At 38.9% G+C, this 12,804-nt stretch overlaps 1 protein-coding gene across 1 annotated transcript in view; it reads right to left on the minus strand.

Annotated features, from left to right (window-relative positions):
- The window catches only part of LOC125233605, a 34,625-nt gene extending 22,468 nt beyond the window's left edge, over positions 1-12,157 (minus strand). Inside the window, exon 1 of the mRNA XM_048139667.1 lies at positions 11,993-12,157. The gene's annotated coding sequence lies outside the window, so the exon portion shown is untranslated. The remainder of the gene's footprint in view (positions 1-11,992) is intronic.
- Between the last annotated feature and the right edge of the window lie 647 nt (positions 12,158-12,804).

The following is a 12,804-nucleotide window of genomic DNA, read 5'->3' on the forward strand; positions in this document are numbered from 1 at the left end:
CAGCAGTAATCGTATCCTTTGGATTTCGCCAAGTCCCGCGCCAAAAACCGAAGCCGGGCTGCCTTAGAAGTGAGTTGTTCGGATACATAAATAGGGGTATACTCTTGCTTAGTATGCCCAAGATGCTTTGCACACAATTTGTCATCTGGTTTGCTCATATTGTGTTTCTTACATTTTTGTAGAAGGTCCGATTTCGTTATGGCCGATACCATTTCCACAACGATGGGGGTGTTATTCTTGTCCTCTTGTTTAGAGCGCACGCGATGTACGTCCGCTATCTCAGAGGGGGAGATCTGGCAGCCAATCGAAGAAGAAAGTTGTACCACCATGTTGACGAGGTCCCCGCGCGTCTCCTTTTCTAGCTTAGGAACATTTTTTATTTCTAAGTTTCTCTTACGGCTATCCCTCTGCAGGTCCTCAACTTTCTCCTCCAGCAAATTAATGTACTCTTTATCTTTTTTCTTCTCTATTTCCAAATTTTCTACTTTCTTCTCAAGTTCTTTAGTCTGGGCCGTGAGTAACGCAACCGAGTTTTCTATATTTTTATTTAATTCCTTAACTTCTAAAAGAGTGGAATTTATTTTCTTGAGCTCATTGCCTTGCGAGAACTTAAGTTCTTTAAGCATCTGCCTCATTTCCTCTTTAAAATTACTCAATTCTGTTCCCGGGCTTTCCCGGGTCCTTTTTCTGTATCTCCGTGAGGCGAAGTTAGGCGGAGTCCGTTTTACTCCAGTACTGTTGTGCTCGCTCTGTTCATTTTCCGAGAGCGAAGAGTCGCCCTCCGTGCGCAATTCAGTTTGCACGTTCTGTTCGTCAGACATAGTTGTGCAGGCGACGAGTACCAGGGCGATAGGAGTCGGTAGAGGTGTAAGGCCGCGCGAGCGCTTGAACCAGTTTCGCAACGCAATACAGCGTCAGTGGGTGACGTCACAGTGGCCGATTGGAGCGCTCGCGCGCACGGGTGTTCAGACCGGTTTCTCTTGCGGTGCGCCGCTGTGCTCGAGTACCAGGGCAGCAGAAGAGCGCAGAGGTGTAGTAGTAGAGAGAGATCTGTGTTCTGCGCACTTGCGTAGAGGTTATGCACTCCTAGTATCACCACTGATTTAATTTACTTTAATTTTTATTTTATTTGTAAAATAATAAAAAGTATAAGGGTCAAGACACGTTTACACCTTGTGGCGGTCCGGGGGGAAGAATATCTCGGCGCTTCGCCGTTCCGTGTCGGGCATTTTTATTGGCCGTCATTGGATTTTTTGCTCGCTTCTCTGGAAACTCGCGTTAAAATAAAACGTTCGCTTGAGTATTACAACAATCAATGTCTCTGACCCTGAGAATCTGATGTTCCTAGGCCAAACATCGTAATCTGTGAGCATTCCGTCGAAATTGTTTGGCTTCCGTGCATTTTATACCTATATTTTATTTGAATACCAGTCTGTAACAAACAAATAGTAAATATAACGTAAAATACCCTATAATGGACGGTGATGCCATTATGGACAAAAAAACACAAGTCCTTAAAAATAAGTATCTAAAATTAGTTTCTAAAAATTGACGGCAATGTACCATAAACTAGAGTTGTAGAGCTGTTTAATTTTGAAGTTTCAATTAATTCGGTTATTTCTGAAGGATTTGACGGCAAGTTAAAAGTCATCAGTTTACTGAAAAAAATATCAGGACGAATTCTTAGTAATGTTGCTAAGAGAGTTGAGTTCATGTATAAAATAATAAAAAAATAATACTCGGTGTAAACTTGAATAAGTTTTACTTATTGCATTAAACATGAGATAAGGTATAGAACATACTAGTTTGTTGCTCCAAAGGTATAAAGAAATAGCGTTATTTTGCGAGTGTCCATTACTGGAACCAGAAAACTGCGTACCTCTTATGTTGGACAAGGAACAATTTACAAAACCAAAATTTACAAGAAACAATCCTATGTTAAAATAACCCAAACTAATTTTATTTATGGTATATAAAATTGACTCATTGAGTATCAGTTGGCTTTAAAAGTTAAATTTTAAACTTATTTCACTGTCCATAATGGGGGATCCATTACTGGAGAACTGCCGTCCATAATTGGAGAAAAAACACCTAGTTTTAATTTGTTAAGTGTTGTTGAGTATCTATCCTGCAATGCGCTTGAAATGTAAAAGAAGGATAGGACATTCAAGATTTAACACGCTCAGCAGTAGAATTTTTACATTTATCAGTGAAATATCAAAAACAGGCGGATTTTTTTCTTAAACTGTCCATGATTGGGTCCGTTACCTTACAAATGTTTTTTCACCACAACAACTGGTAAAGGCTCTGTTAGTATTTCGAAAACATACGATAAAGTTTCATGTTATCCACATATTTTGATAAATTCGTTGTTCTTAAAATGCAACTTTCTCATTAGTTTTTGACGAATCAAGATCGTCTCTACCTGTTGGAGTGGGGAAAATACCTATTGTGTGTCAGTTTAAATTCTACATAAGTTCCTACGAAAAAATTTACACAGGTTTATTTATGTCACGTCTTTTGACTCTCTTCGCAAATTGTCTACATTTACAGACTTTACTCGAATATTTCCTTTGATCTGATTCCCTGTTGGTAAATATGTACCTACCTATAAATATATAAATCAGTAAAGTTGAGCGAAACAAATCAAACGGCCTAATTTAGCGTAAAAGGGTTCGCTAATGTGTGTCTATGTGAGTTCACTGGTGCGTGTGTGTGTATAACTATAACTTGATGGTCGTGGTGGTGGTGCATGATGCACTGCTGACCTCTATCTCCATTATGACGATTAATTATCACTTTAGCACAATTCAACATACCTACTACGTACAGTACCTACATTAAACCAAGAAAAATAATTAGGTCATCTATCCAACTGGAATGAATACAATAATTTTTTTTTTTAATACTACGTCGGTGGCAAACAAGTATACGGTCCGCCTGATGTAAAGCGGTCACCGTAACCTATGGACGCCTGCAACTCAAACAGTGTCACATGCGCGTTGCCACCCCATTAGAAACTTGTACACTCCCTTTTGCTGTGTTAAGTACACAGCAAAAAGGAGTGTACAAGTTCCAAGGAGGGAATACAATAATAACTCAATTTTAGTAGAATTTGTGTTTTATCAAGCGTATTAAATAATTAAATGTAAAGTCAAGCACATACAATTATTTTATTTATTTTTATTTAAACTTTATTGCACGACATAAAATTGTACAAATGGCGGACTTAATGCCTTAAGGCATTCTCTACCAGTCAACCATTGGATCAAACAGAAACTTTAGTTAGTGCAGGATTGTCAATATAGAGATGTGACAAGAAACACAAATCAAATTACCTATGTATCCAATAAAAGAAAATGTATATATGAGTGAATAATATATATATATATATAGCTAATAATATAAACTTACATACAAACTATAAATATATAATATATAATGTACCCAAGTATAAGCAATATGCAGATCATTTATCCTTGAGCTTGTTGGAGAGGTGTGTACGTAACATGCGTTTAAAAGAAAATTTGGTCTGTGCTTGCCTTAAGGGAAGAGGGAGATCATTCCAAAGACGAGCTGCCTGGAGGGTGAAGGAGTTGGAAATAAAGCCAGTGCGGTGATAAGGAATAGCCAGCTTAAGAGTTCGGGACGTACGCAGTTCACAACCGGGACGCGGTTCTATGAAATTGAAATTTGATTTAAGACAGTCGGGGGTAACTGGATCAAATAATATAGAATAAAGAGTGCATAGAATTCTCAGAGACCTGCGTTCACGAATGGGAAGCCAGTTCAGTTTGCGGCGAAAAGCTGATATGTGATCGTATTTACGGAGCCCGAATATGAACCTAATGCAGCCATTCAACAGTCTGTCTAATTTATTGAGTAAGTCCTGGCTAATATTAGAGTAACAAACATCTGCATATTCGATCACGGGCAACACTAGAGCCTGAATGAGAAGAGTTTTCGTGCTGACTGGAAGAAAGTGCTTAAATCTATATAAAGATCGCAGCATGTTAGTCACCTTACGACAAACGTTAGACACCTGAGGAGTCCATGTCAAGCCACTGTCGACGACCAAACCAAGGTTTTTCACATCAGGCTGGAAAGGAACTATGTTATTTTCAAATTTAATGGGATCTAAAAGAGCGGTATCAAGTAAGGACAATAGCCGTGGACTACCCAGTACAATGGCCTGACACTTGCTGGGGTTGACAGAGATTCCGAAATCGCGTGACCAGGCAGATATGGTATCCAAGTCGTCGTTAATTTTGCGGATAGCTAGGTCCAAATTGCTGGGGCTTGTTTGGGCGTAAAGTTGTAGATCGTCGGCGTATAAGTGGTGTGAGCATTTAATACGATCAGTTATTAAATTAATAAAAATGGAGAAAAGAAGAGGAGACAGAATACCGCCCTGCGGAACGCCAGAAGACAGCTCGCACCAATCAGATGTAGATCTATCAGCTCGAACAGCCTGCCGACGATTCTGCAGGTAAGATGAGAACCATTCAGCCACTGATGACGTGATGTTCAGGTGTTTCAAGATAGCTAGTAACAGCTCGTGATTAACGGCGTTAAACGCATTAGAAAAGTCTACCAGGACAAGCACAGTCAACTGAGTAGACTCCATACCCTGCCTCACATCTTCGATAACCTTCAGCAATGCAGTAGTTGTACTGTGTCCACAACGAAAACCTGATTGTACTGGTGAAAGAAGTTGGTTGTCAGATATGTGTGCAGACAGTTTTTTATGTACAATTGCCTCCAGAACTTTGGATAAAAACGGAAGTATGGAGATTGGGCGAAAGTCTTTTGGTGCTGTAGGATTTGAGACTTTCGGCAAAGGTATGACATATGCACTACGCCACATGCTTGGAAAAACACCAGAATGCATAGATAAGTTAATAATATGCGTCACAACGGGTAGGATGCAGACAATTCAGTTCTTTTCAGAGCCATGAAATTAAAAACTTTTTTTAGTTTAAAGCTATAGTTCACTACCTGTGTATTTATTTTTCAGCATTACAGAAAATAGGAACCTGTATTAGATTGAGAAAAAAAAAAAGATTTCAATTTACTATTTGGAACAAGTCATAAATAACCTAACCACAAAATTAAAATTTTGAAAAAACCCCCGACCGCGACCTAGTGGACCGATTTTCATGAAACATGGCTAAGAACACTCCCGACTAACACAGCTTTCAAATAAAAAAAACTAAATCGAAATCGGTTCATCCGTTCAGGAGCTACGATGCCACAGACAGACACACACACAGACAGACAAACAGACAGACAGACAGACAGACAGACAGACAGACAGACAGACAGACAGACAGACAGACAGACAGACAGACAGACAGACAAACAGACAAACAGACAGACGGACAGACAGACAGACAGACAGACACGTCAAACTTATAACACCCCGTCGTTTTTGCGTCGGGGGTTAATTATGGGAATTAATAAAAAAAAAATAGTAAACAATTGTTTTCATATTATCCCTAAAATGCTATAAATGACTTGCTGGCCTCTACATATACATATGTAGATCCCAGAACAAACGTGAAACAATGCACATAATAACACAGAGACAACAATCGCGAAATTAAACCAAACAACGTACTTGTTTCCAAATCGCGATTCGCGGGGCGGTTACATACATAGTTGCGATACGTACATACGTATACGTACAAACTTATAGCTCGGTCCGCAATCTACGACTCTCTTCTGTCTTCTCTCTTTTGAGGTTAGATTTAACACAGCTTTTGAGGTTAGATTTAGCTTTATTGCACAGAACAAATTACAAGTACAGTGAATAACTATAATGTTTATGTACAAAGGCAAGCTTACCCTTTTAAGGGATCTCTTCCAGCTAACCTTGTCACGAGAGATACGAAATATACCTTTTACTAGCTTTTTTAAAAAAGTTTCGATAAGTCTAGTTTGTAAGACTGACCATTTTGTACTCTTCTTATCACATGCTATACTGGTCTACTTGGACCTGGAACTCACACGGGCTTAGTAAGCAATGGAAATATTTAGGTACAAAGGTTTTTCTTGTTTTTATATAACCACGGTTTGTTTTTGAAAGAGACTTTAATTACTACGCTATACATTTTTTTCTTAGTATCATTAAAACAGGCGCGTCGTGCTTTGTTTTGACGTGGGTAAAGTACCTACCATTAATTAATTTCGTTCAGGTTTGTAAATGTAAACGTAAAAAATAAAAAGGTTTGAGGGAATTCATTTAAAATGTAAGATAAAAATCATCATTCGCCTGCTTTATTTTGCTTTGCTTTTATTTGCTGCTTTTTTGCGCGATTAATTAACATTATTTTTACCTTTTTTCTCAACGTTTCGGCCAGGTTGCACTGGCCGTGGTCGCGGAAGACTGACGTCCCAGCAAAGTGTCACCGGAGATGTAAACAACACAAAACTACCCGATATTAATTTATATAAATGTTCGGGGTAGACAAATAAATATAATCTACCCGCTTTTAGTTAATGTTTATTTCCCACCGCACGACACACAGCACTCACAGCATCCGCGCACTGGTCCGAAGATAGATCTTTTGGTTTGAACATTTGAATCACTGGTCCCCATGTTGGCGATAATAATGTTAATTAATCGCGTTCGACCTATGTGTGACTTTTAATATGTGTACAAAGCGCGAGAACTTAAAGTGTTATATTTTACTAGATTTGTGTTATTTTGTAAATTTTTCCCCGTTTTATCCTGCAGCCCATGTTTAGGAGCCGAACGCAGCCGCACTTACGTATATGTTACCACCTAGAATTATGGACATATCCACGTTACTTTTTTTTGGCATTCAATGTTGACCAAAGTGTGGAATGATAGACAACTCTTAATTTCTTTGTCTCGAAGAATAATCGATTGATATACGTATTAATTTGTCAGTCTACGACTAGGGAGCCGTCTAGACTAATGGGTTAGTTGTAAGTAGGTACTTTGAGGCGACTAAAGCTCAATATTTTTAACCGACGCCTCATATCTCAAGAAGGACGGTTATCAAGTCGTCTGTATGTTTTTTTTTTTTTTTTATGTTTGTTCCTCGATATCTCCGTCGTTACTGGACCGATTTTGAAAATTTTTTTTTTGATTGAATGTATATGCATACAGATTGGTCCCATTTTTCTCAGAACCCAGTTCTGATGATGGAATCCTGGAGAAATCGAGGGAACTCCTCAAATCTGAAAGGCATACATATGGTGATTTTTGTGTTTTTAAAGGAACAGCATGCATTTAGGTACGGAACAGTGACATTTGGTGCAGTGGAACTGCTGATGATGGCCAGAACGGAACTCTTCAAATCTGAACGGCACGCTTATAGTGACTTTGGTATTTTTATACGAACAGCATGCACTTTCGTCCAGAACAGTGACATTTGGTGCAGTGGAATTTCTGATGATGGTCAGAACCAAACTCCTCAAATCTGAACGGCACGCTTATAGTGATTTTGGTATTTTTATAAGAACAGCATGCACTTTCGTCCAGAACAGTGACATTTGGTGCAGTGGAACTGCTGATGATGGCCAGAACCAAACTCCTCAAATCTGAACGGCACGCTTATAGTGACTTTGCCATTTTTATAAGAACAGCATGCACTTTCGTCCAGAACAGTGACATTTGGTGCAGTGGAATTTCTGATGATGGTCAGAACCGAACTCCTCAAATCTGAACGGCACGCTTATAGTGACTTTGCCATTTTTATAAGAACAGCATGCACTTTCGTCCAGAACAGTGACATTTGGTGCAGTGGAGTTTCTGATGATGGTCAGAACCGAACTCCTCAAATCTGAACGGCACGCTTATAGTGACTTTGGTATTTTTATAAGAACAGCATGCACTTTCATCCAGAACAGTGACATTTGGTGCAGTGGAACTGCTGATGATGGCCAGAACCAAACTCCTCAAACCTGAACGTCACACTCATAGTGACTTTGGTATTTTTGTAAGAAAAGCATGCATTTAAGTTCAGAACAGTGACATTTATTTAGTTATGTTTGTTAAGCATAAGTTTTGAAGTCAAAGTTTGTCAAGCTTCGATTTCTTATAATATAATCGGATTCGGATTCGGATTCAATTGAGGAAACTCCTCAAACCTTAACGTTATACGTATATTCATTTGTGTTGCCATCTAATAATTAAAGCATTAAAAGCAGTTTTAAAAAATACTTACACATTTCTACATAATCCAACATTCGCAAGTAGCTTTCACCAGAACCCGAAAGGCGACGGTTTTTTTTTCTTAAAAATTATTCTTCTTAATATCTATCTGATTATCTTCCATAGATGTGAGTAGTGATTGAGATTGCCTAGTACCACTCGGTTACGTGGAGTAAATAGAGATATTTACTCTACCTCGTCATAGATATGCTTCAGCCGCTACGCTCTACGCCGTAGGCCATGCTACGATTTATTTACTCACTTCGTACCATGTGCTACGAGAAGTACACGTTCACCCTTAGCGACGAGGCCAATAAATGGCTGATTGGACTTAATTTTAACCTATGAATGTTTCTGTTCTTTGCCATACGACTAAATAAAGTACACGTTAAAACAGTAAAATTGTTTTTCTGTCCTCCGTCCGGAAAGCTTCAAATTTCAGGCCACTACGCTAAATGAAGTTACCGTTTCCCGGCTCCGTGGAACAGAAAAATGGTTTACACACCTTGGCGAGTAAATAAGAAAGTTTCAGATCACATGTTTGTTGGCCTCGGCTCCGCCTCGGCCGACAATTTGTATTTCTCATTTGATCTTAGTTATCCGTTATAACGCTGTATAGTGTACATATGGCATTTCATGCTTAAAAGTTAACAGATCTGTGTTGGCAACATCACTAAACATATCTAAAACATAAACATGCTCATTCAGATGGGGTTGAACAAATGGAAACGTAAGCTACCTACCTACCTATAAGTATATTGTTCGTTGTTGTGGATCTGCGCTCATCATTGCTTCCATATTTGGTTTATATTTCAATATGTTTGGTCTGTTGTTTTACATGGCTGGTTGGGTAATAAGCAGATGACTTTTAAACAGTTACAACAAAAAACGTCCCTACATGACATATGAGTATATTTCATAATCATAATTACATACATCCATACATACAAATATGTGTACCTGATTTCCCATGTGGGGTAGGGAGATCACATTAAACTGCTCAAGTTTCATTAGCAATCTTAGCCATTTACATACTTACATACAATCACGCCTGTTTCTCTCAGAAGTAGGCAGAGATCACGGATTTCCATTTACTAATACGATCCTAAAAACCACTTTTGCTTCACACACTTTCATAGCAATTTAAGATGTTGAAATAAAACGAAATTGTCACATTGCAGTGACAGGTTGCCATCCTCTCCACTATTGAACCCATGTCCACAGTCGACTTCTACGACACCTACGGGAGAAAAGGGAAAACAAGAAATTTGTCAAAAATTGCTTAGATATTTATCTCCTAGTACACTCATTTATTTCTCACTCGTTTATTTATTTTTTTAATTTTTATTACACAAATAAAATACAATCATACAAACGGCGGTCTTAATGCTAGAAAATATAGTTGGTACCTTACAGTGTTTAGTTAGTTCATTGTGAAAAATAGTCACGTGTAGATGTCTGCACCTAATGAACTTAACGCAAACATAATACTGAAAGGAAATTAAACAAATGTTACTACAAGCAAGTAATAAAAGGGAATGAAAGAGTACATTCGAAACTACAGACTGAAATTAAATTAGGTAAATGGAAGCATTCAGATAGTAAGAGGCTATGTTATCATGCAATTGAATTAATATGGGCACACAATAAGGTTTCAATTTGCATTCATTAATACAATCCACAATAATAAAATTAGTTAACTTTCAATAAAATAACTTGAAAGACCAGGGTGCGTAGCCGAATGGCATAAACGCTCACGAAACTCTCACGAAACGAAACGCTAGTAGATATCTATCTCTATCGCTCTTGCGTATTGGCGCGACAGAGCCAGACAATCTTTCGCGGCGTTTCGTTTTCGTTTCGCGTCGGAGAAATGCCATTCGGCTACGGGGCCAGGGTGCGTAGCCGAATGGCACAAACGCTCACGAAACGCTCACGAAACGAAACGCTCGTAGGTATCTATCTCTATCGCTCGTGCGTATTGGCGCGACAGAGCTAGACTAACTTGCGCGGCGTTTCGTTTTCGTTTGGCGTCGGAGAAATGCCATTCGGCTACGGGGCCTGGGTGGCTAGCCGAACCGAATGGCACAATCGCTCACGAAACGCTCACGAAACGAAGCGCTAGTAGATATCTATCTCTATCGCGCTTGCGTATTGGCGCGACAGAGCCCGCGGCGTATCGCTTTCGTTTGGCGTCGGAGAAATGCCATTCGGCTACGGGGCCTGGACTCATTTTGTGGCGGCTGGCGAGAGTATGCACAGAGCCGTGACGAGTGGCGGAAAACAAGGGAGGCCTTTGCCCAGCAGTGGAACACATTATCCATACTAATATTATAAATGGGAAAGTGTGTGTGTATGTTTGTTTGTCCGTCCTTCACGGCAAAACGGAGCGACGAATTGTCGTGGTTTTTTAAGGCACGTATTTAACCGGGCGACTAAATATCCATAGAAATGGGTATCAAAAATAATAGTTTGGCGACTAAAATGGGACCTCAAAATATTTCAATATGAGGTAGCATTTTAATGTCATTACGGCTACGATTTATTCAGACGCGAGTACCAACTATTTATTTGGCAACTGAATTATTATATTGGAAACAATTTAAGAGATACAGTTTAATAGGAAAACGGCTATCTATTAATATAAAATATACAGTTCTTTTAAAATATTTATATAGCAAATTAACATAAAAAGTACATTTAAAATTTATACATCGGCACTCATCACCTGAGCTGTCATTTTAATTAAAAAAAAGATTCTTATAAAATATAACGGTCGACAAAATATTATACTTATGGGTAAGAAATTAGGTGTTTGGGGGTGCTGGCAACTTCATCTATACAATTAATTTAACTTTTCATGACGTTTACTCTATCGAATCTAAGGCTGGCCTTACGCAGTCTTGACATCACAAGCATACGATCGGCCTAATGGAAAGCGGTCACCGTAACCTATGGACGCCTGCAACTCAAGGGGTGTCACATGCGCGGTACCGACCCATTAGAAGCTTATACACTCCTTTTTGCTGTGTACTTATTATAAAATGATTTGGTATGCGTTCCCTCGCTTGCAACTCGCTCGAAAATAGATGTGAGATATTTACATAAATACTACCCGTGGTTTACGTGTCGCAAATACGATGTTTGAATAGAATAAACATTTATTCGTGAACACAGGCAAGACAAAATACACATAATAACAACAAGACAGAAAGGAATGAAGTGCCATGAAATGGCGTGTTGCTGGTGACTTCCAGTGCTGATCTTCCGATGAGCCCATCGTTTTCATAAAGAAACGATTTTATATGTGTTTTAAAAAAACCTACTTCCCAATGATTTTTTAGTTGCCTCCGCAATTTAAATACTACTTTAAACGATGAGCTAAGTATAATTATTTAGGTGCTAACATCTCTATGACTACAAAATATTAAAAATCTTACGCATTACAATACTAGGTGCCAATTATTATTTTAGTCGCCAAAGTATTGTTTAATGTTCCTCGGCAATATTTTTGTCGCTTGAAATTTGCTGCCGTTTTTTCAGTAATAATGATGCTTAATATTTGAGGGTCATATATTTTTTTTGTCGCCACAATATTAAAACACAGCCAAATTATATTATTGTATGCCCGACATAACTTCCCGTTTAATATTTTAGTTGCCCGGTTAATTATATGCCGTTTTTTAAGTGGAGATAGTTGAAGGGATGGAGAGTGACATAGGCTACTTTTTGTCTCTTTCTAACGCGAGCGAAGCCGTGGACAAAAGCTAGTAGGCTATATATAAAAAAAAAACTTGCAATACTTGCATTTAAATCCGATGGAAAATATGAATCCCATAATCGCACAATCACTAGCTTCCAATCCTTTGAAGTCACGAGTACTTGGTACGGAACTCAAGTGGTGATTAGGTCGGTTGGCATTGTCCAACTCGCGATAAGTTAGTCGTAAGCGGCGGCGGGGGGCGCTCGGGAGCGGCCGGGGCGGCAGCCGGGAGAGCACTGAGTGAACCCGGGCTGCGGGCTGCCTCGCCCTGCGAGTGCCTCCGCCCGCGACAACTTACTGCCTCATTCGGAATTTAATATACGATAAAAATGAACTCTGAATACGATATGGCTCGGATGTGTCAATGTCGAAAATCGTCTCCATATTATGTGAGTGTGTTTAGTAAAACTCCCCACTTGGTCGATTGCCATAAAGCCGCTTTGTCAGTTCATTCATATAAAGATACAAGCAATCTCATCTCTATGGTAAACAACAAAGTGGGACGTTTTACTAAAGAGTGTAACATGTTAACTTTTTGTAGGCTACATAGACATTGTTTTAAATGTCAGGGTCACTTTTTCAATGATCAAAATTAACAGATCGCTTATGAGGGCTTCACAGAAAATTTTTAAACTATTTTAAAGTTGGAATTGGACAAGTTGCGAAATGCTCTCTGCTCGCAACTTGTAGATTTTTCTGCAAGTATAATTTTTCAGGTTAAATTCTTTACTGCGCCGGTAAAGCGCGTTTCATGCAACTTGACTACTGAAGCACTTGTTGGTTTATTAAAGAGCTACCCTTCACCCGCATAAAATAAAGTATCATAGAGGTATTAATTACTTGACATTATTCAGTT

This window comes from Leguminivora glycinivorella, chromosome 14 (assembly GCF_023078275.1).
Source record: "Leguminivora glycinivorella isolate SPB_JAAS2020 chromosome 14, LegGlyc_1.1, whole genome shotgun sequence".
NCBI lineage: Eukaryota > Metazoa > Arthropoda > Insecta > Lepidoptera > Tortricidae > Leguminivora > Leguminivora glycinivorella.